We start from the raw sequence: 26494 nt of genomic DNA, 5'->3' as shown, positions 1-26494 counted from the left end.
GTGCTGACCAAGAGGTCATCAAATAGGTAATCTTGGGATACAGCTACTACTTAGCCGATGACGCAGCCTGTTATAAGCATTAGAAAACTATATGGGAAGAAACATACGATTAAACCCTTAGGTTGCGAATGCCTCGTAATATAATCGGAGGGGAATTAGTTTCAAAATAAATTCAGTAAGAGATAACAGTTCCAAGAACATGGCAGTTTTATCAGTTTCAATCAGTTGTTGTAGTTTAAGGTTGATGCATTAAATGTAAGGAAACTCTGGATATGTTCTTCATAGCACAAATCGCATATTTTCCTTCATAACACCCTCATGCTCATAAATAAAGGATAATGCTGATACATGGCGAAAAAACGCTGTGGTGGGCGGTATGCGGGTTTAAATCACCTCGGGGTATGACCATGCCGTGCATCTGACCTGTGGTTGTCGCGCGGTGGCGCTGACAGCAGTCCACATACGCAGAGGTTTTGGTGCATGTCAGAGTATGGTGCAGCGGGTAAGTAATCCGACGTTTTCAGACGTGCTAATGGTGACTGTGAGTTGAAAATGGCGCAAAGAATATATATTGATGACGTTATGAGGGGTAGAATACTAGGGCGACTGGAGGATGGTCAAACACAGCAGGTCGTCGTCCGCCACTCGTGGTCTCGCGGTAGCGTTCTCGCTTCCCGAGCACGGGGTCCCGGGTTCGATTCCCGGCGGGGTCAGGGATTTTCACCTGCCTCGAGATGACTGGGTGTTTGTGTTGTCCTCATCATTTCATCATCATCCAGGAAAGTGGCGAAATTGGACTGAGCAAAGACTGGGTAATTGTACGGGCGCTGATAACCACGCAGTTGAGCGCCCCACAAACCAAACATCATCATCACAGCAGGTCGTAGCACGGGCCCTCCGTGTGCCACCATGTGTGATCCCAAGATTATGGCAACGATTCCAACAGATAGGAAACGTGTCCATGCACTACAGTACGAGACGTCAACAGTGTACAACACCACAAGAAGACCGATGTCTCACCATCAATGCCCGCAGAAGGCCCTGGAGTACTGTAGGTAGCCTTGGTCGGATACTTACCGTAGCCACTGGAACAGTTGTCTCCAGACACAAAGACTACAGACGACTGAACAGACATTTTTTATTCACCCGGAGACATGCAAGGTGAATTCCACTGACCCCTGGTCACAGGAGAGCCCGTAAAGCCTGGCGTTAAGAACACAGTACGTGGTCATTGGAACAGTGGTCCCAGGATATGTTCACAGACGAGTCCAGGTATAGTCGAACAGTGATTCTTGCCGGGTTCTCATCTGGCGTGAACCAGGAACCAGATACCAACCCCTTACTGCCCTTGAAAGGGTCCTGCATGGCGATCATGGTTTGATGGTATGGGGTGGAATTATGTTGGTGCACGTACACCCCCGCATGTCTTTGACAGAGGAACTGTAACAGGTCAGGTGTATTGGGACGTCATTTTGCACCAGTATGTCCACCTTTTCAGTGGTGCAGTGGGTCCCACCTTCCTCCTGATGGATGATAACTCACGGCTCCAGCGAGCTGCCATCGTGGAGGAGTACCTTGAAATAGAGGATATCAGGCGAATGGAGTGGCCTGCCTGTGCCCCAGACCTAAACCCCATCGATCACGTCTGAGATGCTCTCGGCCGGCGTATCGGTGCACAGCTTCAAGTCCGTACGATACTTCAGCAGCTCCGACTGGCACTGGTGCAAGAATGGAAAGCTATACCCCAGCAGCTGCTCGACCACCTGATCCGGAATATGCCAACCCGTTGTGCGGCCTATGTACGTGTGCATGGTGATCATATACCATATTGATGTCGGGGACCATATGCCGGAAACCGTGGTGTTTTGTAGCACATTTGTTTCGGGACGGTTTTCTCAACTTTTCACCAATACCGTGGACTTACAGATCTGTGTCGTGTGTGTTCCCTATGTGCCTATGCTGTTCGCCTTAGTTTTGTGTAGTGCCACGCTGTGTGTCATCATATTCTGCAATTATCCTTAATTTGTGACCATGAGTGTAGTTCGGAGGAATTCCGCTGACAGCTGGTAATATTCTTGATTTATTGGCACACAACCAGTTTCGTGGCCGAACGTCGCATCAACAGGTGTATTCGGTGCTCCTAGTCAGGATATGTTATTCAATGAATGACGTCCACTTTATGTTGGCGAACGAATGGTGACAATGGCGTTATCCACAAATTTCGTGAAAATTGCTGGTTGGTGGCTTATGTAGTTATAGACCCAAGTTTTAAAATTTACCTGCACCGGTGTGACGCAAGGTTCAAAAATGGTTCAAATGGCTCTGAGCACTATGGGACTTAACATCTTAGGTCATCAGTCCCCTAGAACTTAGAACTACTTAAACCTAACTAACCTAAGGTCATCACACACAACCATGCCCGAGGCAGGATTCGAACCTGCAACCGTAGCAGTCCCGCGGTTCCGGACTGCAGCGCCTAGAACCGCACGGCCACCGCGGCCGGCGTGACGCAAGGGCAGTCCAATGCTGGGAAGTTCAAAATGGGGTCGCACAAATGACTAAGAAGGACTATCCAGCAATTTTTGCGAAATTAATGGAGCACGTCTTTGTCACCCTTTGTTCGCCATTATAAAGTAGACAGTATGTGTCTTGACTAGGGGCGGTGTGTACACCTATGACCTTTTAACATTAATGCACCTGATGATGTGGGGTTAGACCCCGAAACCGGTTGTGTATCGAGACGAGAAGGATTTTACCAGCTTTCTGCGGAATTTTTCTACACAATCATGCCTTTCAGAAACTGCGGATGAACAGAATGTAAAATATTTTCTATATTTATCTGTGTGTCTTATACTGTAGATACGATAAAATATACCTCTCATTTTGCAACAGAATTTTAGTTTTGTTATCGTTAAAAGTAGAAATGTTTATTCATTTGGAAAGACTACAATAAACTATTTTTATGGGCAGGGTAAATAAGCAATGATTTCTTTTCATGTTGAGCACGACAGTTGAGGCTAAAGCTCAATGACAACTTCCACAACCGTATTACTACACATTTATTGTGCTATTACCGGTTTTGTTGGTTGAATATCTTCGGGTTCCTATAGTTAAGCAAAACAGGTTGAAGCTACAGCATCTTAACGACTAAAATAAGGAACTCTCACTGATAACAGCCTTGTATTAAATCGTGTCCGACTTGTGCTAAAATCATGACACATATGGTCTGATTGTGGAGACCAAATCGAAAAACCCTGATCTGAAACATCTTAAACCGGCGTGGCGAAAGTATAACGAGCAGACACGGCGTGCTGGGTACAATAAACTGACCAGAGAGTGTAGCTCCATTGCAGACATACAGGCTGAAAATTATTGAATTATATAAAATAAAATCGTCATAATTCCTGAACGGTTTGTGTTAGGACGTCAAACAGCACGATTGGGCGCGATTGGGAACCAGTAAGCGTATGAATGGTTTGGTTTAGTGACAAAGCCCATTTTTCATTTGGATCGGTTCGTCAATAAGCGAAACTGGAGTATTTTGGGGACTGAGAATCCGCATTTGGCTATCGAGAAGTCTCTTAACTCTCAACGGGCGACTGTGCGGTGTGTAATGCTCAGTGACGGAATAATCGGTTGCGATATTCTTTGATGGTACGGCGACTACCGAACGGTACATGAAGGTTTTGGAAGATGACTTCATGTCCGTTATCCAAAGTGACCCTGATTTCGACAAGATGTGGTTCATGCTAGACGGAGTTCGACACCATCGAAGCAGAATGTTTGACGTCCTAATGGAGAACTTTTGGGACCGCATTCTGGCTTTAGGGTACCCATAGACCACTGGCATGGGCTTCGATTGGACCTGAACACATGCGACTTCTTTCTGTGGGGCTAGATTAAAGACAAGGTGTACAGCGATAACCCCAAAACCATTGCTGACTGAAAACAGCAATTCAGGATTTCATCGACAGTGTAGATGTCCCGACACTTCAGCGGGTCATGTAGAACTTCGCATTTTGCTGCGCCACATCTTCGCCAATGACGCCAGGCAATATCGAACATGTCGTAACCTAAATCCGAATATTTGTAGTGACATTAATATGTTTAATATAGTTAGTAACTAATTTACCGTTATTTAGCATAGTTCAATAATTTTCAAAAGTAAACATGTAAGATCAGTTGTGCTATGTGGCAAGAAGCGCTAATAACATGCTGTACATTATTTTCTACGCATTTACTCATGACTGTCGAATGTGGCATTTGCAAATGTACTGGTTGTATTGTGTTTCAACATTTACGACGATGGCGATGGTTTGATAATGGAAGTCGTGCCTGAAACTAGTTATCGCAAGTAAAGTATGTTACTCATTGAAACTACGACAGTATCACAAACAGTAATTTAACGGGCCATTTGCGTCATGACTTCAGCAAAACTCGGTGAGGATGTAGTATAAGGCTCTTACCAGCATAACTTCCCCATTTTGTTCAACGCATGGTGTAGGTTTAGCTAGTTTCCTGTTTTGTTTAACTGTAGACAACGTGAAGATGTCCAAGCAACTAAATCATCTGTGACACCACAAATTTGTAATAATACAGCAGAACTGGTTTTCGTTGAGCATTGCCACTGAATTACGAACTAAGGAAAATGGCTGCAAATATTAATAATGCTTATCATTTTGCTTCATTTGTTAGTTTTAATCGCTCCTTAGAGGTCTAATTTCAGTTTGGGCGTATTCAGTGCAAATATAAGTCTTGTATGTCAAACCATAGTCGTTTGAGATAAGTCTGGAAATTTTAAAACGCAGCTCCGGTATTTTAAGTGACATTTGAACGGCGGGTCAGGTACATTAACAGCCAGCTGTGGACAGAAGGGAGGCCAAGGCGACGCTACGATGGAGGGAAGGGAAGTCATTATCCCAGTTTCAACACGCTCTCACAATCAAAACTCTGCGCAAACAACTTAATAAGGCGCTGGACGTTTTCATTAAACGTGCCCCGTTATAATGCATCCGGACTGTAATGGAATTACTCTATAATCATTCCGTAATTTCCGACGAAAGAGAAGTAGGAACAACGTCCTCGAGGTGGCGAACAGCTGGGGAGGTAGGCATAAAAGAAATGGTGACGTTGGGGAGTAGGGAAAAAAAGCGAGAAGACGGCTTTAATTACGAAAGTTTTACGTTGGCGTTGTGGGAACGGCGAGAAACATGCTGTGGTACTGTTGGTGGACTAAATGATAACACAGAACTGGGCAACGTTTGCAAATGTGTTGACAGAGAAACGTACAAACGTAGACGTGCCCGGTAGTAAACCTGTATGGAGCATCTTTAGCACCCATCTGAAAGCTGTAGAAGTTTCGAAGTGGTAACATATACTCTGAAGTGACACATTTCCATACTGCAAGAAAAGCAACATCGACTCTCGTTTCTCAACTCTTGTTTATAACATGCAAATAGATTGTTTCAAGATATACACTAAAGAGCCAAGGCATTGTAACCATCTGATTAACCATTTCAAGCTTAACAGTGGTCTTTTGGATCCGGCAATGCTCCATTTTATCAATAAACTGTCGCAAAATTGTTTACTTTATTTCTACGTTGTGTGTAAACATTAGGAAAATAACTGATCCTTAGGAAAAAAAAACATTATTTGCAGCAAATAAAATTAAGTAATTTCCCTTAGTAATTTTGTACCCGAACATGCCTAACGTATGACAGGGGTCATTAAGAGATCATGCTAAACAAGAGATATTTCAGAGAGTTTAACTTCTTTCCGAATGGCACATTATCATGGCAAGATTACAGAAAACAATTATTACTATGGCGCATCCACCCCTTTGCTGAAAATTTAGAAATACGGCAAAACCTACAACAGAGTTTGCTTTTAGAAGGTAAGATGGTTTCTTTACGACAGAACCGTTCCAGATAACCATAAGATTAGTTCTATTAACGAGATAATTATGTAAGGCACTTTCATTATTTCAGTATTATCTATTAGTAGCAAAACTACATCAGCTGAAATCACCACAGGTGAAGACCGACTAAAGAGGAGCGAATTTGTTCATGTTGGAAGACATCGGCACCATGCAGTAGAATTCGAGTACACCATATTACAATAATTCTACCTGGATCAGTAATGAGCTAGTGTGACCTTCAAACACAGAACGCTTGGAGCTAGTTTATCTCGCAAAGAATGTGAGAGGAGAACTTACTTATTTGGGTTGTTCGCAAATAGCTGGTTTCAAGAAAATAATTTCAGAATGTTACATCTGAGAAAACGAACGAATTTTTAGGACTTTAATCAGACAAAACAAACCAGTGTTGGTTCTACTACAGTAGTGACACTAACAAAGACACTGGGAGGAACCTCAGCATACATTAATGTGGATAATATTTTTTCTAAAATGTTCCATTATTTGAAGAGTTATTTCAGAGGAAGATTACAGTAATGAGACTTCAAATGAAAAGAACAAGGAAATTCCACCAGGAATAAAGGCTTCCAAGGCCGGAGAAATTTTTTCGGCATCACGTGGTTTTGAAAGGTTTGACACCTGTAAGCCGTGTGACAAAAAATAACAAACGTCTCATACTGATAATTTCTTTGCACAACAGTACCACAGTGGATGGAGGACTTAAAATGGTGTCACAAACAGATGAAGTCAACAACTAAACAAAGTCAGGAAGTGATTCTCTTCATCAAAAGGCGTGTACATACAAATCCAAGAGACAGTCAATACTTACGGATAAATGCACGGAATGTAGCACCCTTAAGTACTGTATCTTTATTTTCAGAGCAACATGCCAACCACCAGGAAGGCAGACCTGATAACACTAGAACTTTCGTCAGGTACTTACGGCATGGAAATTATACATCCTCAAATGGGGAAGAGAGACAATAATCAACGGTTCCAAAATAATAGTCTACAAGGGATCACACTTGTGGAGTTATTACCCAACAGCCGAAGATTGCGTGAAGTAGAAGATCGCCAAAAACATGATCCGTGAGCCCACATACATTACATGGAAAGGCAGGGCAAACATACAGAAAATGCAGAAAAATTATGTCCTGAAACGTAATGTAATTACTATTTGCGAGGTAGGCATTTTTCATGAGCAGAATTTGTGCTGTGAGCATAGCAAATGTAAAAGTTTATTGTTTTACTGCAGAAAGATAATAACGTAATCTACTACATTGAATTAGTCACAGTGTTGTAATAAATATCTTCCTGTTCATTCTGCGTCAGCAAATCTATCATAAATCGATAATATTGTTTCATGTACATCTACATCTACATCCATACTCTGCTAATCACAATTAAGTGCTTGGCAGAGGGTTCAAGGAACAACCTTCACAGTTCTCTATTGTTCCAATCTCGTATAGCGTGCTGAAAGAACGAACACCTATTTCATTCCGTACGAGCTCTGATTTCCCTTATTTTTTCGTGGTGGTCGTTTCTCCCTATGTAGGTCGGTGTCAACAACATATCTTCGCTTTCGGAGGACATTGATTGCAATTTCGTGAGAAGATTCCGTCGTAACGAAAAAGACTTTGTTTTAATGATGTCCAGCCCAAATCTGTATCATTTCAGTGACACTCTCACCCATATTTCTCGACAGTACAAATAGCTTCTTGTATGTGCCCTGAGCAGGTGTCTGAGCCCTCTGACGCATTTTTGCGAGGTAACCTACTCGTGCATCCAAGGTTTAACAACGTTTGGATCCCCTATTTGAAACGCAATACAGCAGTGATTCTGCTTGGTGAGGATTCGACAAGTCTTTGTTTTCCTGCTGTATGTGGTGCCAGATACCCAGTAACTTACTAGCGTCCGGTAGCGTCCGGGATCTGTTCCACTGCGCATAGATCAAATGAATTTGGTGTTCGAGACATCAACGTGAGTTTACTATCATGCTCCTCTAACCACTGTAGAACGAGTGGCGCTGTGACACTAACATTCATCCTGTAGGAAGGTGCCATCGCTGATGGTGAAGACATCAACCATCAAGAGCTGCAGATGGTCGTCAATAATTTTCAAGTAGACGACAGATGTCATGGTGTCTTCGATTACCACCAAAGGCCCCAGAAAGTCCATATGAATTTTTGGTACCATTGCCAGTCTAGATTCTGATTCCTCCGTACTTCGGCCATCATTGGACATCTTGATGCTGAGATATCAAAACTCACCTACTACTTTAAACGTCCCGTTTCCTAATATAATTCCCTTGCCATCACATGATTTTGTCCGACTACATTCCATTGTCATTGTATTGCTTTTGTTGTTGTTATATCCTTCTTATAAGATACTGTCCATTCCGTTGAGCTGTTCTTCCGAGTCCTTTACTGTCTCTCACAGAATTACGCTGTCATCGGCAAATCTCAAAGTTTGTGTTTTCCTAGTTTTCCTTTACTCTTTACTAAGTGTGCGAATTGAATGACGTCGTGGACAGCCTACAACTGTGTCTCACTCCCTACTCAACTACCGCTTCCCTGTCATGCCCATGTACTCTTGTAATTGCAGTCTGGTTACTGCACAAGATTTATATTTTCTTCTCCTTCTTGTATTTTACCCCTCCTGCCTTCAGAATTTCAAATGCTAGCTAATGACAAGTGATAGAAATTTTACCCTGAAAAGAAAATTCTGGTTTGTTAACAGAGACACGCCAAAGTGCTTTAGGTTTTCAGTAATCTTCCAAACCGGTTATAGGCCGGGATGTCTCCCACCTATGGTCCATCACATTTTCTTACCCTCAATGAAGATTTCTAAGACTCATTAACTAACCTTGCTGAATGTTTGATCCAAATGTTCCCAATCTTGCTCCGTGGCTCACTGATATTTCATTTTAGTTTCGTAATTCAGGTGCCATTATTGTATTTTTTAATTCTTTCAAAAGAGTACCAGATGCATAATAGCGTTTATTGTGATTAGACACCGTTAACATTGAAGTCCAACGCAGTATAATTTAAGAAATAATATAATACAGGTATTTATTTTCAGTTATTCACCCAGAAGTTTTTATGCTAAGAAAATTTGATTTACTCAAAATATTGTAGTTCACTGGTTTCACTAAATGAGAAAGATGAGTTTCCCTTCATTCTACTGAATTTGGCGTACGATATGAGGAATACCTAAAATAATTACGTGTCTAAGTTGTTGACATATTCGTTTCATTTCACTTTACAACTAACTTATTGATGGTAGAGAAAAAAATACAGGTGAATTTTTTGTAGGAAAGTACCTTAAACACAGTGACTAGTTCCCATAAATAAAACTAGTTGAGCTTTTCACCAGATGAGCCGCTAAAAACCCGCAGGTATCATGTGCTGATGTCATAATATGAATGTCATTTTGAACTGGTATATTTCAAGATAGCAGGAGATCTAAGCTCTATATACGAGTTTACACTGGGCATGCATAGGCACTTTGTTTGCGTTTATGACATCATTTGACAAACAATGTTGCAGTGCCTGTGTTTTCCCGAACTACGATGTAAGGCTCCTTCAGACATGTTCGCGATAAGTGGAAAATCCGGGATCGATACCCTGTCTAGCATAAATTATCTTCGTCCTCATTCCATTATAAAGCTGATGGCACTCTATATTTACAACTGCGAATACATCTCATTAGTGTCATTTGACCCATTGCTTTGTCTATGAAGTCATAAGCCACGCTCCTGAAATATCATATGACAAGCAGTACCCTCTTTACCTTTTCCGTTACGTTCTACACCCGTCGCCTTTCGCACGCCCAACTGCAACCACCCCTCACCAGCAAATATCAATGCACTCACACTCACAACGCAGCCTTTTAGCTCGTATTAAAATGAAATCACAATGTATCCCCAGAGCAACCATCTTGGTTTTGCCCTAAATTATCAAAACTGTCTGAATTTTTTTTTAAATTATCTATCCAAAAAGTTACGAAAATGCTGTAACTTGCAATATTTTCTCGTCTAAAACACAGCTCGAATGCATAAAATGTCGTCATGCTAAAAAGAAATAATGACCACTACGACTTCATAATTCACTGAAAAATTTGTTTCCTCACGTGCTGTACTGTCTTTTAAGTAAATTTCAAGTCATATCTGAAAGTTTCGTTGGGAACTATGTAGCATTCCCTATGGAATATGTGCCTGATTATAAGACATCCTGTCCATAAGAACGTGAAAATCGCTATTCGATTGTTGTTGTTGTGGGGTACAGTCCAGAGACCGGTTTGATGCAGCTCTCCATGCTACTCAATCCTGTGCAAACTTCTTCATCTACCAGTACCTAATACAACTTACATCCTTCTGAATCTGTTTAGTGTATTCGTCTCTTGGTCTCCCTTTGCGATTTTTACCCTCCACGCTGCCCTCCAATACGAAATTAGTGACCCTTGATGCCTCAGAATATGCCCTACCAACCGATCCCTTATTCTAGTCAATTTCACTATTCGATTATGCAATGTAATTGAGGAATTACAAATAAGTGGTTGCAGAAGATCAGTTTTACTTTTACTATTATTTAGAAAAAATTAAAAATGTGAAATAAAATCGGCTGCTGCTTTATGCTCTTGCTGCTTGTCATTGCCAAAAGATGGTAGTGTAGGTAATCCTGTAATGCGCTATACATAGTGTAGCGCACAACAGACAACCAAATGAATTATTTTTCACATCTAAACTGTGGTGTAATACTTGTCAAATATTCCAGAGTAATTCAGTGTCTAAAATATATATACAATATTTGGCAGTAGAACAAAAATGCAAGTTTACATGAAATGACGACCTTCTACCTATGTTGTTGCTGTTGTGGTCTTCAGTCCTGAGACTGGTTTGATGCAGCTCTCCATGCAACTCTATCCTGTGCAAGCTTCTTCATGTCCCAGTACTTACTGCAACCTACGTCCTTCTGAATCTGCTTAGTGTATTCATCTCTTGGTCTCCCTCTATGATTTTTACCCTCCACACTGCCCTCCAACGCTAAATTTGTGATCCCTTGATGCCTCAGAACATGTCCTACCAACCGATCCCTTCTTCTAGATAAGTTGTGCCACAAACTCCTCTTCTCCCCAATTCTATTCAATAACTCCTCATTAGTTATTTGATCTACCCATCTAATTTTCAGCATTCTTTTGTAGCACCACATTTCGAAATCTTCTATTCTCTTCTTGTCCTAACTATTTATCGTCCATGTTTCACTTCCATACATGGCTACACTCCATACAAATATTTCAGAAACGACTTCCTGACACTTAAACCTATACTCGATGTCAATAAATTTCTCTTCTTCAGAAACGCTTTTCTTGCCATTGCCAGTCTACATTTTATATCTTCTCTACTACGACCATCATCAGTTATTTTGCTCCACAAATAGCAAAACTCCTTTACTACTCTAAGTGTCTCACTTCCTAATCTAATTCCCTCAGCATCACCCGACTTAATTCGACTACATTCCATTATCCTTGTTTTGCTTTTGTTGATGTTCATCTTATATCCTCCTTTCAAGACACTGCCTTTTCCATTCAACTGCTCTTCCAAGTCCTTTGCTGTCTCTGACAGAATTGCAATGTCATCGGCGAACCTCAATGTTTTTATTTCTACTCCATGAATTTTAATACCTACTCCGAATTTTTCTTCTGTTTCCTTTACTGCTTGCCCAATATACAGATTGAATAACATCGGGGAGAGGCTACAACCCTGTCTCACTCCCTTCCCAACCGCTGCTTCCCTTTCATGTCCCTCGACTCTTATAACTGCCATCTGCCTTCTGTATAAATCGTAAATAGCCTTTCCCTCCCTGTATTTTACCCCTGCCACCTTTAGAATTTGAAAGAGAGCATTCCAGTCACCATTGTCACACGCTTTCTCTAAGTCTACAAATGCTAGAAACGTAGGTTTGCCTTTCCTTAATCTTTCTTCTAAGATACGTCGTAAGGTTAGTATTGCCTCATGTCTTCCAACATTTCTACGGAATCCAAACTGATCTTCCCCAAGGTTGTTTTCTACTAGTTTTTCCATTTGTCTGTAAAGAATTCGCGATAGTATTTTGCAGCTGTGGCTTATTAAACTGAATGTTCGGTAATTTTCACATCTGTCAACACCTGCTTTCTTTGGAATTGGAATTATTATATTCTTCTTGAAGCCTGTCTCATACATCTTGCTCACCAGATGGTAGAGTTTTGTTAGTACTGGCTCTCCCAAGGCCGTTAGTTCTAATGGAATGTTGTCTACTCCCGGGGCCTTGTTTCGACTCCGGTCTTTCAGTGCTCTGTCAAACTCTTCACGCAGTATGTATCTCCGATTCCGTCTTCATCTACATTCTCTTCCATTTCCAGAATATTGTCCTTAAGTACGTCGCCCTTTTATAGACCCACTATATAGTCTTTCCATCTTTCTGCTTTCCCTTCTTTGCTTAGAACTGGGTTTCCATCTGATCTCTTGATATACATACAAGTCGTTCTCTTTTCTCCAAAGGTTTTTCCTGTGTGCAGTATCTATCTTACCCCTAGCGAGATAAGCCTCTACACCTTTACATTTGTCCTCTAGCCATCCCTGCTTCGCCATTTTGCACTTCCTGTCGACCTCATTTTTGAGACGTTTATATTCCTTTTTGCCTGCTTCATTTACTGCATTTTTATATTTCCTCCTCTCATCAATTAAATTCAATATTTCTTCGGTTACCCAAGGATTTTTACTAGCCCTTGTCTTTTTACCTACTTTACTCTGTTGCCTTCGCTACTTCATCCCTCAGAGCTACCCATTCTTCTTCTACTGTATTTGTTTCCCCCATTTGTGACAATTGTTCCTTTATGCTCTCCCTGAAACTCTGTGCAACCTCTGGTTTAATCAGTTTGTCCAGATCCCGTCTACTTAATTTCCCAACTTTTTGCAGTTTCTTCAGTTTTAATATACAGCTCATAACCAATAAATTGTGGTCAGAGCCCACATCTGCCCTTGGAAATGTCTTACAATTTAATACCTAGTTCCTAAATCTCTGTCTTACCATTATATAATCTATCAGTTACCTTCTAGCATTTCCAGGTTTCTTCCATGTGTACAACCTTCTTTTATGATTCTTGAACCAAGTGTTGGCTATGATTAAGTTATGCTCTATGCAAAATTCTCCCAGACGGCTTCCTCTTTCATCTCTTTCCCCAATCCATATTCGCCTACTATGTTTCCTTCTCTCCCTTTTCCTTCTCTCGAATTCCAGTCATCCATGACTAATAAATTTTCGTCTCCCTTTACTACCTGAATAATTTCTTTTATCTCATCATACATTTCATCAATTTCTTCATCATCTGCAGAGCTAGTTGCATATAAACTTGTACTATTGTAGTAGGTGTGATCTTCGTGCCTATCTTGGCCACAATAATGTGTTCACTATGCTGTTTGTAGTAGCTTACCCGCACTCCTATTTTTTTATTCATTATTAAACCTACTCCTGCATTACCCCTATTTGATTTTGTATTTATAACCCTGTATTCACCTGACCAAAAAACTTGTTCCTCCTGCCCCCGAACTTCACTAATTCCCACTATATCTAAGTTTGACCTATCCATTTCCCTTTTTAAGTTTTCTAATCTACCTGCCCGATTAAGGGATCTGACATTCCACGCTCCGAAACGCAGAACGCCAGTTTTCTTTCTCCTGATAACGACGTCCTCTTGAGCAGTCGCCGCCTCGAAATCCCAATGGGGGACTGTTGTACCTCCGGAATATTGTACCCAAGAGGACGCCATCATCATTTAACCATACAGTAAAGCTGCATGCCCTCTGGAAAAATTACGGCTGTACTTTCCCCTTGCTTTCAGCCGTTCGCAGTACCAGCACAGCAAGGTCGTTTTGGTTAGTGTTAGAAGGCCAGATCAGTGAATCATCCAGACTGTTGACCTGCAACTACTGAAAAGGCTGCTGCCCCACTTCAGGAACCACACGTTTGTCTGGCCTCTCAACAGATACCTCTCCGTTGTGGTTGCGCACCTACGGAACGGCTGAGGCACGCAAGCCTCCCCACCAACGACAAGGTCCATGGTTCATTGGGGGGGGGGGGGGCTACCTAGTGGCACCGTCATAGTTGGGTAGGATTTATCTCTGTCGTGTTCCAGTACTATTTTTGATCTTGTTGTAGTGAATGGCAACATTGCATAAATGCTCTTAGCGTATTACGAAAATATACAGTTTACGTGGTACAACACAATAAAAAAACGTGATCAGCATACCTTCGTCTTTCGATCCTTACATCGTGTTTCTTCAGTTCGTTTATCTTCTGACTATTTTGCGTGTGCGTGTGTGTGTGTGTGTGTGTGTGCGTGTGTGTGTGTGTGTGTGTGTGTGTGTGTGTGTGTGTTTTCGCATAATGAAATTTAATTAAATTATGATGTTACGATGCGTGTTTGTTTTAAAGTAAGTACCGTTTTGAAATTAAAAAGAAAAGACTTGCAAAGATATCTCAATAATTTTATTTACACGCGAAAGCCTGTACCTTAGGTTACTTTTATACATAATTTCCGTGAATATTGAGGCACTTGTCATAACGTTGTACCACTTTTTGAATACCCTCCTCATAGAAGTCTGCCGCCTGACTTGTGAACCATTACATCACCACTGTTTTGACTTCGTCATCGTCTTGAAGACGCTGACCGCCCATTTGTTTCTTCAACTGCAGGAACAGATGGTAGTCACTGGGCGCAAGATAGGTGCTGTACGGAGGATGACCTAGAGTTTCCCATGAAAAAGATGTGATGATATCTTTGGTGTGATTCGCCAAATGCGGAAGGGCATTTCTTGCAGCAAAACGATGCCCTTGCTGAACTTCCGTGGGCTGTTGCTTTGATTCTGGTGTGACGCAGGCCACACATGTTTCCTCGCCCGCAACAATTGGCTTAAGAAATCATCACCCTCGTTGTGGTACGGTTCAAGGAAAGTCAATGCACTGTCTAAACGTTTGGGTTTGTGCACATCCGCCAACATTTTCGGTACCCAATGTGCGCACAATTTTCGGTAATTCAAGTGCTCGGTCACAATGCCGTACAAAACACTACGAGAAACATTAGGAAAGTCATCCCGCAAGGAGGAAATCATAAAGCGTCTGTTTTGTCTCACCTTATTGTCCACTTCCTGCACCAAACTTTCATTAACGACCGAAGGACGCCCACTTCGTTCTTCATCATGCACATTTGTGCCGCCATCTTTAAATGCTCTCACCCAACTTCTTACCATTGGATCACCCATAATGTTTTCTCCGTAAACTACACAGATCTCACCATGAATATCGATCGCTTTTAGGCCTTTAGCACTAAGAAATCTCATAACGGCCCGTACTTCACAGTCGGCGGGACTCACGATTATCGGAAGCATCTTAAACACTCAATACACAACGTAAACCAGGAACAATCAGACTGTAATGGCCTCAGTGTGTAGATTAAGGTACAGGTTTTCATGTAAAAATAAAATTATTGAGATATCTTAACACGTAATTTTTTTTTTTATAATTTCAAAATGATACCTACTTAAAAAACACGCCTCGTATTCAATGTCTGATAATGGGAAATACAGCACTTTTAGAGGATCTTACCACCATAGCTCCGATTGGTAATGATTGCAATATACCATGGAAGTTTGTTATGAGAGTTTGCGCGCTAATAACATCAATTATGTATTGTAGTGTATAATATAATGCACCATCTTTTTCCCGGAAAAATGGTGCTTGCTAAGATGAATCATTAGCAAAAAATCATTAAAAACTACAGGTGATGATGGTTCGTTCTAAAACCAACCAGTAACATAACCTCAGACCAAAGAGCAAACACCCTTCATGTAATTAAACGCGGCGATACCACTGCACCACATGGCAAGCATCATGTAACAATTTTGACGTCGTAATATTTAATCTGAAGGGCTATTTTGGCTTGTATTAAATGTACAAGAAAGTCTTACCTGCCTAGGATACCGGTTTTTATCCGCCTGTTTTTTGTAACTAAGAATGCTTGAGAACAGCATCGTGTCACTTTAAGCGGAATTCGCAATTCAGCATTCACTGTTATGTGTGTGTGTCTGTGGAAAGTAACGACTTCATCCTTGAGGTATTATTTTTTTCGTGTTGCTGCCGTATTTTGGTACACAATTTATATGTCCAGTTGACATTACGACTCTCGACAAGAATCATGGAACAGTTTAGGTATGAAGAATATTACTTTGAACATCTGTTGTCCCTTACACAATGTATGGCACAGTAATCGAATTATGAACACTGCCATCTGCCGGCAGTGCCTAGAAACAGGAGCATAGACAAGCAGTTGACTTTATTTCATATTTGCGATCTTTTCGGAATAGTATATTCAAAATGAAACTCATCTTTGCAAATTATATATTTCTAATTCATTAATTACATTGCACAAACGGACGCTGGCATTTAACTGCTTGTGGAGAGTATAATTTACACTTGTTTTCATATTACGTACGGAATGCCATACTTTCCAACAAAATTTACAGATGAGACAATATTGATGAGACAATACTGTATCTGAAATCAACAATTATTTAGGGAAGAATGAAAACATAGTTGTCATTACATAATAACATGGCGTTATTTTATGCACTTCAAGGCAAGGTTACCTTCTTTTAAGTGTGTGTGCGAGTTTATAGAGAAATACTACTGAATGGTGTTAAATAATTCAGATAGTTTGGGTAATTTTGAGCAAACCCAAGCTGAATGCTCTGGAGCTACATTGCGATTTCGCTTTAATACCCAAAAACTACTTCGCTGAGATTGTGTTTGTCGTTTTAATGGTGCACTGATACAGGATGGCAAGTGGTGGTGGCGCAAGTGGTGGGGGAGGCGAAGAGCGTGGCATGTGAATTGACAGATTAAGAGGGTGCGGCTTGTCTTTGATAGAAAAAGGGTGGGGCCTGTGAAGACATGGGCAGCGGACTGAGTTGGATATGTGACGTTACTAAGTTCACCAGTATGCCCACTCTTAACAAGTTGTGCCATTTTTCCCACAGACGTCTACTAAGCGCTATTAGCATAAACAGGGATCTTATTTTCTTATGTTGGTACAGAGTGTTATGCACAGGAACTTCAACGACAACAATTTTTGTTTGTTTGTCGGGGACTCAGGCTGTATGCTTGTGGCCTCGACTCGACAAGGCTTCACTGACGGGATGGGAACCCTTACACAGGAAGTGTATTTTCGGACCGGAAGTTGGCGGCCGAGATGATCGCACAGCGGAAATTGTGGGCTTGGGGTTGACTTGTCTCAAAGGCATTCGTTACACGTCGCTCGCGTGTCTTTGTAACAGATTTGTAGGAAGAAAATTGGAGGGTGGTTTCTATTACAACTTGTTAAAAATGTATCATTAACAGTTCCACATAAATAATTCCTATTTGAAACTGCTAAAATTGTTGTAACCCCTAAACTGAAATGAATATTCAGGCTGCATGAGAATTTCGAAAAAAATTTATTTGTGTGAACCATAGAAGAGAAGAAACACTAAATCAAAACAGAATGTTTCGTTAACTGTTTATTATTTCTGTGTACGCTTAATTAAAATATCGGAAGGCGACTTTAATTGCAATTTTTATATTTACCAGTTTTTGTTCAAACACGTGCGTCGTTCATGACTTTTCACGTAAACTGTTATTCACAAAGTTTTTATCTTAATTGCAAGAGAGTTTCCAGCTGTTAAGTTGAGGCCTTTGAATATGTTACATTTCTTAAATTTGTGGTCACATAATTTCACGATCTCAAGAATTTTATTGAAGCAATCAAAATGTAATATAAATATAAAATATTATCCCTACTTCATTGATCGTTTGTTACTAAAGTAGGAAGCGAATGGCCTTTAACTTCAGGTAAGTTGGATGTCACAATATCTGATTTGGTCCCATTTTTCCGTATGTAAACGTTATTTTGCGTTTCTTTGTCTCTGTACGTGTATAATTATCTCTTCGTTTCTTTGCCTTTGAACGCTCCCTCGTCTTTTTTATTGAAAATGTCGAGTTTAACAGCTTTCCATTGCGAGTGTTGTACCAGATATTTCAGTCAGCTTGTAATGTCCCCACAGAAAATACCCTCAAGCACGCCACAATTAATCATTGTCAATCAAACCATCCACATTCATTCACTTTGGAAAAGTATCTGATCTGATTATCTCGTAACATATGCGGCGACAGCTCGACGACGCCAAAATATTTTCTAGTGCGTTGATTCTTTGAAATAACAGAGACGCATATATGCATTCTCCATGGTTGTTGGGGTGGTAACTAGGACAGCTTCTGTAGTATCTATTGAGGGATTGACGTGTTTCTGAGAGATACATATTTTGCTTTTCTTCTCGCTAAAGCGAGCCCATTAACATTTGTGCTGCTAGCGGTTTGTTTGAAGAGAAAGAGACTGTAAACGGAAAATAATTAAGACGTGGAATCACCGGAGATCTGGACATGTAATGGAGATGGATTGAATACACAATATCCTTCATAAATAAGGTTTGTGACTTTTTTGTTCTGGAGTGAATGAACGAATGAGCTTTTTTCTGAATCATTTGATGATCACGTTGGCCCTGTAATTAGTGGGGAAGTTTCAGCTGTGTCGAAGAGAGCCTGCAATCACTGAGTCTGTGTTAAATCGTCCAAAAAGGCTTCGTACACATCTGGAATTCGCAATCTTTAGTAAAAGGAACAAATTGTCCACACGATTGATTCTCCCGACTGAATGCAGTGTTTAACAGTAATAATAAATGTAAAGATCTCTTACAGCAATCCAGCCGCTGATTACCAAGACGAAGGACATTATATTAAAAACTGTACATAGATAAAGGAGAGAAAGAGAGAGAGCGAATGAAAATAGAGAAAATACTAATAATCCTCCATTAGTCTAACTTTTCGCCTGTCTTATCACGGATCAGCCGACAAATGGGAGGCCCTTACTTTACTGTATAGATTTATGTGTGAAGGTGAAGGGATCTTAAAGGCAACAGATGCACGTCTATACAGACATGACATTACACAAAGTTAGCGGCTAGCTGCATTCATCATCTATTCTTACATGAAGAGACGGCAACTTATTATCCTTAACATTTAAAAAAATGTTAAAATGGCCAATCCGTGACAAGACACGTGTTTGGACGTTGCTAAAATAATTTTGTTCTCTGTTTCATTTCAACTACGACGAGCTAACCTAACTGACGCTTGAAAAGAGAGGAAATACTCGCAGGTGATATAATTGGATCTACAAATAAAGCCAAAAGACAGCACCCTTGGCGCACAGAAAAGACCAAATCTAAATTTTTATTGTTGAAGGTTGCTAGTATACTCGAAGTATACGCTTTTCTGTTTAGTGTAGTTTGATGTTTGAATATTGATTAATCGTGTTAATGGTAGATGTGGTTTTATCGACCTATCCCAGTTGCATTTACCTGTATATGTACATTGAGAAAGTAGACACAGAAGTACTCTTGTGTGAAGGGAGTTATATATAGTGGCAGTAGAACATTTGTATGATTTTAACTAGGGCAAAGTTTAGGATGAGTCAAGCAGAGCATAGCAGCACGCAACCGCCTTCAGCCGCTAGCACTGGTAATAATAATGCAGTAAGAAGTGTTGTAGGACCGATGGCTACAGATAGTGCAATAGAACGCACTGTAGACACGGCTGGAGGTGTAACAGCAAGTATGCAGCATGGATTAGATCCATTGGTAATTATCATGAGACAGATGCAGATGATAACCGAGAGCATGAATACTTTGAAAACCGACATTAACGCGAAATTAGCCTCAGTTACTGAAGGGCAAAATGATTTGAATACGAGATTAGCCTCAGTTACTGAAGGGCAAAATGATTTGAATACGAAATTAGCCTCAGTTACTGATGGGCAGGAAAATCTGAAAACCGATATTAAAGCACAATTAGTGACAGTCACTCAAACTCAAGAAGAAATGAAATTAGTCCAGACTGAGATTAAGCAGCAGTTACAAGACAGTTTTTCCGAATTAGAGCAGCGGATAGAGGCGAAGACCAAGGAACTCAAAGATCAGGCCGAAGAGACGGAACGAAAATTAACTGCAGAAATAGAATTGGTGAAAGCACAATGTGAGGAATCTACTCACCGCGTACGTTTCGAAATGAAGGAGTATGTGGCTATTAAGATAGATACTGTACGGGAACAAGTGGAAATGGTTCCGCAATTAGTACAAAAGCAAGACGCCATGTCATGTGCAATTGCGCAACTTCCTGAATTGGCACGTACACAGACTAACCTAAAGGAAAGCCTTGAACATCTGACAGAGCGTCAAGACGTTATAGACCACCAAATTAATGTATTAACGGGTAAATTATCCGAAATCACATTAGAGAACAAAAGGCTAATGTGTGAAAACGTTGAGCAAAATGTTAAGGCAGCATTCCAGAGTTTATCTGGCAAACAGGAAGAGAATTTGTTTGCGAAAGGACTTGAGGAGGTGCGACAGCAGTTAGGTGCTGATTTGGAGCATTGGAAACAAACGATAGAAGAGTCGATGCGCGCTTCACAACAAAGCTCAGAACAAATGAATACAAGGCAGCAGCAGAAGTTGGCAGCGACTATAGAGCCAGTTACTGCCCATTCGTACACAATACCGACTTGTGTAAGTAATTCAAACAGTAAATTGCCACAAGCTGGTTGTTCGCGTGAATTCTTATCTAATGGAGATTACGAAAGCCTTTGCCATGCCGAAGAAAAAATGATAAAGCATCGGCAATTCCAGATTTTTAACCCTGACAAAAGGGGGGTCCATCCAATTGTTTTTATTCGAAGTTTCAGAGGAGTGCTACCCAGAAATTGGTCGGAGTGGCAGAAGATCAGTTTTGTTACAGGATATATACAAGGTTCGGGGGCGATCTGGGCCTCGGACATGACTTCTATTTGCTCGACATATGATGATTTTTAGAAGGCGATTTTAACAAAGTTCTGGTCAGAAGCGGTAAAGGAACGCCTAAGGCAGGAGGTGCTCTACCCAGAGCCTTTCTCCTTTTCGAAAGGAAGCCTTAGAAATTATTTCGAAAAATTTATAAATAAAACGAGATACTGGGACAGACCTATGCTCTTGCCAGATATATTAAAAACATACTTAAGGTAAGACTACCAACTAGCATCCGGAATCGATTGATTTACGGCAACGACAAAGCCTTGGAGTCGTTCCTCACGACTTTAGACCATATAGATATTATCGAAGAGAACAACCAGAAAGCCCGTAATAACAGATACCAATATAGGGAGATAGGACCTCCGCCAAATGGTAGGCAAGGTGGAAGTATGTGTTATACCAATGGCGATCAATCGACACTTAAAGGGAATGAACAGAGATCGTTAAATAATGGAGAAACCCCTCAAAATCTCAATAGCAATCCCGGAAATAGTCCTGCGTGGGGCTATTCAAGGAACAACAGGAACGGTAAAAGATTTCAATCCCGTGTGGGGGAACGAAAGAAATATCAGACCCCAAGCCTGGAATAATAACGATAATAGAAAGTCGAATCAACCGGGAGGAATGAATTCAAATAGCCAACATCAGTGGGGACGGACATCTACGAATCAACCGGTAATTACCGAAGTGAAGGATGATGTCAACCAGCAGACAAATCAAAATCCAACAAACTTGTAAGGACCCACTCGTGCCCCGGAGGAGCGGTCAACAATTGGTTGAGGGGCAACAAGATATATGTACCCATGCTAACGTATAATGATGGTCGATTACTGGCAGATGAACTGACCGAGGACTTAGAACCACAAGATGAGGATAAGGAACAGGTGGCAGTAGCCGAAGTGCAAGTCATTATGAAGACCGTACCTATAGTGGCGGTTTTAGACACAGCTGCAACCACAAATGTTATTTCGGAGGCACTATTCAACAGGATCAGAAATATAAGACGAGTACCAGTATTTCCAGTTCAAAATTGCAGAATAATAGGCGCCGCTGGGGCTCGATCGGCTAATGTAAAGGTGCAGTCACTACTTGGTGTGGAATTCGGAAATGTAGCGATATTAAGCACATTCTTTGTTGTGAAAAATTTGATGGTAGATTGCATTATCGGAGTCGACAGCCTACGGATGCAGAATAGATTTTAAAACAGGAAAAATTTGGCTGAATGTTAATAAACAAGAAATTGAGTTGGAGTTGTTGAAAAAAGAAAGCATTACGAGAAAATATAATTGTGGGATCAGTGTGCAAATAATCAGGACGGCCCAAAATTCGAAAGAGCAAGTCAAAGAAGATTTCGGTCAATTATTGTTTGAAAAGTTAAATGAATCCGACTGCATTATCGAAGATCAGAAGAAGCAGCTCAATGAATTATTATCAACGTATGAAAGCGTTTTTGATGAAAGGCCAGGAGTTATTAAGGGATACATATGCCATCTCTACGTTAAGCCGCACGAATCGTATTGTAGAACTTTCTATCCTGTTCCCTGGAGGTTAAAGGCTCAAGTTCAAAAGGAAATAGATCGCATGTTGAAATGGGGTTCGATCGACGCCAGAGATATAAATAAAATCGTAATTCCAGTGAGAACACATCCGGAAAACATAGACGAACTTATACAACGGTTCCAGGAAGTCCGATATTTGACGAGCATTGATTTGCGGAGCTCTTATTGGCAAGTCAAGCTGGATGAGTCATGAAGGAAGTATATGGCTTTCATTTATTCCGGAAGAAGTTACCAATTTACTGTAGTTCCTTTCGGACTCAACATTAGTGCTGGAATCTTTATAGCAGCTCTAGATTATGCACTAGGCCCAGAACTCAGAAGCAGGATAACAGTGTTTGGTGATGATTTGCTTATTGCATCGAAAACTTGGGAGGAGCATATTACCTTACTGAACCGAGTGTTGGACGTGTTCAAATCCATGGAGAAGCTAATTGCGATTAGTAAGTTTCCAACACCCAGGAATAGGAGGCAATTAAAAGGGTTTATGGGCCTTGCCTCATTTTTTAGAAGATTCATAACAAATCAGGCGATGAACGCAGCAGCTCTAAACAGTCTTCTGAAGAAGGATGTGCCCGCATCTCGTGGTCGTGCGGTAGCGTTCTCGCTTCCCACGCCCGGGTTCGATTCCCGGCGGGGTCAGGGATTTTCTCTGCCTCGTGATGGCTGGGTGTTGTGTGCTGTCCTTAGGTTAGTTAGGTTTAAGTAGTTCTAAGTTCTAGGGGACTGATGACCATAGATGTTACGTCCCATTGTGCTCAGAGCCATTTGAAGAAGGATGTGCCCTGGCTCTGGACATTAGAGTGTCAAGAAGCATTTGAAGAGATAAAGAAGCAATTAGTAAATGCACCGCTTTTGTACCATCCAGACATTCAAGAAGAATTTTTCTTGTCAACAGATTCGTCGAATGTGGGTATTGGAGCGTGCCTTTTCCAAGTACGCAAGATAAATGGACAACTCACCTTCCGTCCTATTGCGTTTGCTGGTCGTGTTTTGTGCAACCGTGAACGAACTTACACGACGACAGTATTAGAGGCTCTTGCGGTCATCTGGGGATTTAAAAAATTTCATTATTATCTATATGCGTCAAAGACTATCGTATATTGCGATCATCAAATATTAACGTTTTTACAAACGTGTAAACTGTTACACCCCAGACTGGCTATATGGACTCTCGCTCTGCAGCAATACCAATTTAAGATCGTGCATGTCTCAGGACAGCAAAACATTATTGCGGACGCTCTGTCAAGGTCACCACAGGGTTTGACCAAAGAGATTGAAGTAAATAATAACTCAGAATTCCCTGTATTGCTGCTGCAGGAAAATCCATATAAGACGTACTACGTCAATTTGTGTGCGCATATAGCACAGTTACAGAAAAGAGATGCTCAATGGGGAAGTGTCATACAAAGGTTACAACAGCAACCTTCGGATCAGATGGCAAATTATTACAAGCTGGTAAATGGCGTAATATTTTTCCGCTGTGGAAGGCCAAACAAAGTCCGTTGGTGTTTTTGTATACCTGATGCGCAAATAGAGAAACTCGTATGGTTCATCCATTTAACCTGGGGACATTTCGGTGCGACAAAATGTGCAGACAAGATAAGTGTGTACTGTTATTTTCCCAACATAAAGCGCAGAGTGCATGAGGTCTTGAAGAAATGCATAATCTGTCCAAAAAAAGCCGGATTCAAAAGGGAGTAAGCACCCATTATGCTCTATATTAGTCCAAGAACCAAAAGAATTAATTTCATGCGATCTGTGTTAGCATTTCTCGACGTGTGTACGAAATACGTAAAGCTATACCCGATAAAGACGGCTACAGCCAAAGTAATTGTATTAAGATTGACAAGGGATTATCTTCCACATGTTGGTATACCTAAAGTGATCAAAACAGACAATGCTAAGATATTCACGGGACTCCGATGGAAACAGGCTTTGTCTCAAGTCGGTGTGAAACACATACTAACATCATTTTACCACCCACAAGGCAATTTGGTTAGGAGAATTTTTAGAGAGTTCAATCGATTTATGAGAGCCTATTGCCATAATAAGCAGACTGCGTGGGCAAATTATGTGGAAGAATTTGAGCAGATATACAACAACATGCCCCACTCCTCCACTGGATATACACCTCATGAATTGATGTTCGAGGCAAAAGAAGAAAACCTTAAACTGAAATAATTAATCAGTGACACAGATTGTAGAAATAGTGACTAACTATTACTATCGAGTGCTGCAAAGAAGATAGTGGAGATAGGCTTCACTTGTGTTTGGGTAAACATGGAACTTCAGCATTGATAATGACATCAAGATTTATAAAGGATCTGAATGACCTTCAAGAAGAAAGAAATGTTTCCCGAAAATGACGCTGCATAATCAAAAGAGGTTCCCAATGAATGTTCATATATAATTTCAAGTGCACGCTTAGATGTGTAAACGTGTGAAGTGATGCGTTTAGGCAGTGAATCATGAGTGACGGTTAACGCCACAAAGAAGATTTCCCGCGCAAAATAATTGACGTCGGATCGAGAGTTAGAATCGATACAGACGACACAGATATGCTTTGTAAGAGACTCGCATCAAACGCGAGGGAAAACTGATTGATGTTGAACTTCAAAAAAGTGTCATAATTAGACGTTAAGAGTCCTTGATTTATTGTTGAATGTCAAAAGAAAGTAATATTCATAGAATTAGTAGTTATTTAATGGGTCTTGTTAAATTTGGAATTTTGTTTGAAAATCCATTTCCATATATGTGCATGTATTAATGTCGGATGAATCAGAGAATAAATGAAAGAAGTGAATCCACATTCCTCAATACTAATAACTTTTACATTACAGCAATCAAGCGGAGAAATACATGTATTTCGGATAAAAATTTTATCAGTATAGATAAATGATACGACCTTTCAATGAAAAGATGGATTATGTCTTTGTATAAAATGAACCACACTTTCCATTATTCGATGATTTGAATCCTAAATCTACTGCAAGTTGCATGAATCCTTTAAATTACGAAGAATAAATCATTCACAGAAAATGTGTCAGAATTTTTGGACTTACAAGCACAAATGGTGATGCGAAGTCCAAAAGAAAATTCAAACAAGAGTACATATTATGATGTTTTCGGCAACAGCATTAGTCAATGGATAAATGGAAACCTTAAGTCAATGGCTAAATTCCTTGCAGTACATCGTAAGAAAGAGGATGCATGAAGCCATAGGGATTTGGTTTTCAAAAAAGAGAATCTGGGACGGTGCAACCTAACCAGTTCTTTTACAGGAAGAGTTTCCCTTTCGGTCAGTGCTAATTCTTTTGGAATGAATGTTGCATGTAAAATCTGGTATCCCTGTCCCTTCTACTCTTCCCATTGCGGGCCGCGTAGAAGACCGACTACAAATGTGGACGTCGGGGACATGCAAGATCCGGGGGAGTTTCAGCACCGCAAGATATTGTCCTGGGAACAAGATTGTAAAAAAAAAAAACAAAAAAAACTCGAGTTATTTATTGTAAAATTCTTTTTTAGCTAGAGGCACAAATCACTCTTCTCCAAATCGTTATATAAATCGATCCCTATCTTTCCTTTAGAGATCAATTTCAAAATTATTTTTTCTCTTCTGTAGGCTTTCGTATCTTCTACGTACCGTAGGCTGGGGGTCTAGGCTTAAGAGGTTTTCCAAGGTTTCCCTGCTTAAGAAAGTTCCCGAATGGGTAGACCCTAATAACAGTTTCAAGAAAGATCATCTTCCTTGGTTGTGCACAGCAGACATAACACCTTGATGCACGTAAAAGCAATACAGCCGCGGTACCTGTCTCTTCATTTCTTCTGTTTTCAATGTTTCTTTTCTTCGTCTGTCTTAAACATAATTATTTTTTTTTTCAGTCGGAGGACTGACACTCATCACTTCCGGGTTACCCACACTAATAGATAGCTCGCGAAGTGTGTTCGGTAAATCAAAATTAGACACACAAACTTGGCTCGCTGCGAGGGGCAAGGTAATGTCCCCACAGAAAATACCCTCAACCACGCACAAATTAATCATTGTCAATCAAA

This window comes from Schistocerca cancellata, chromosome 8 (assembly GCF_023864275.1).
Source record: "Schistocerca cancellata isolate TAMUIC-IGC-003103 chromosome 8, iqSchCanc2.1, whole genome shotgun sequence".
Lineage (NCBI taxonomy): Eukaryota > Metazoa > Arthropoda > Insecta > Orthoptera > Acrididae > Schistocerca > Schistocerca cancellata.
The sequence above is the reverse complement of the archived record's forward strand: the minus strand, read 5'-3'. Positions refer to the sequence as shown.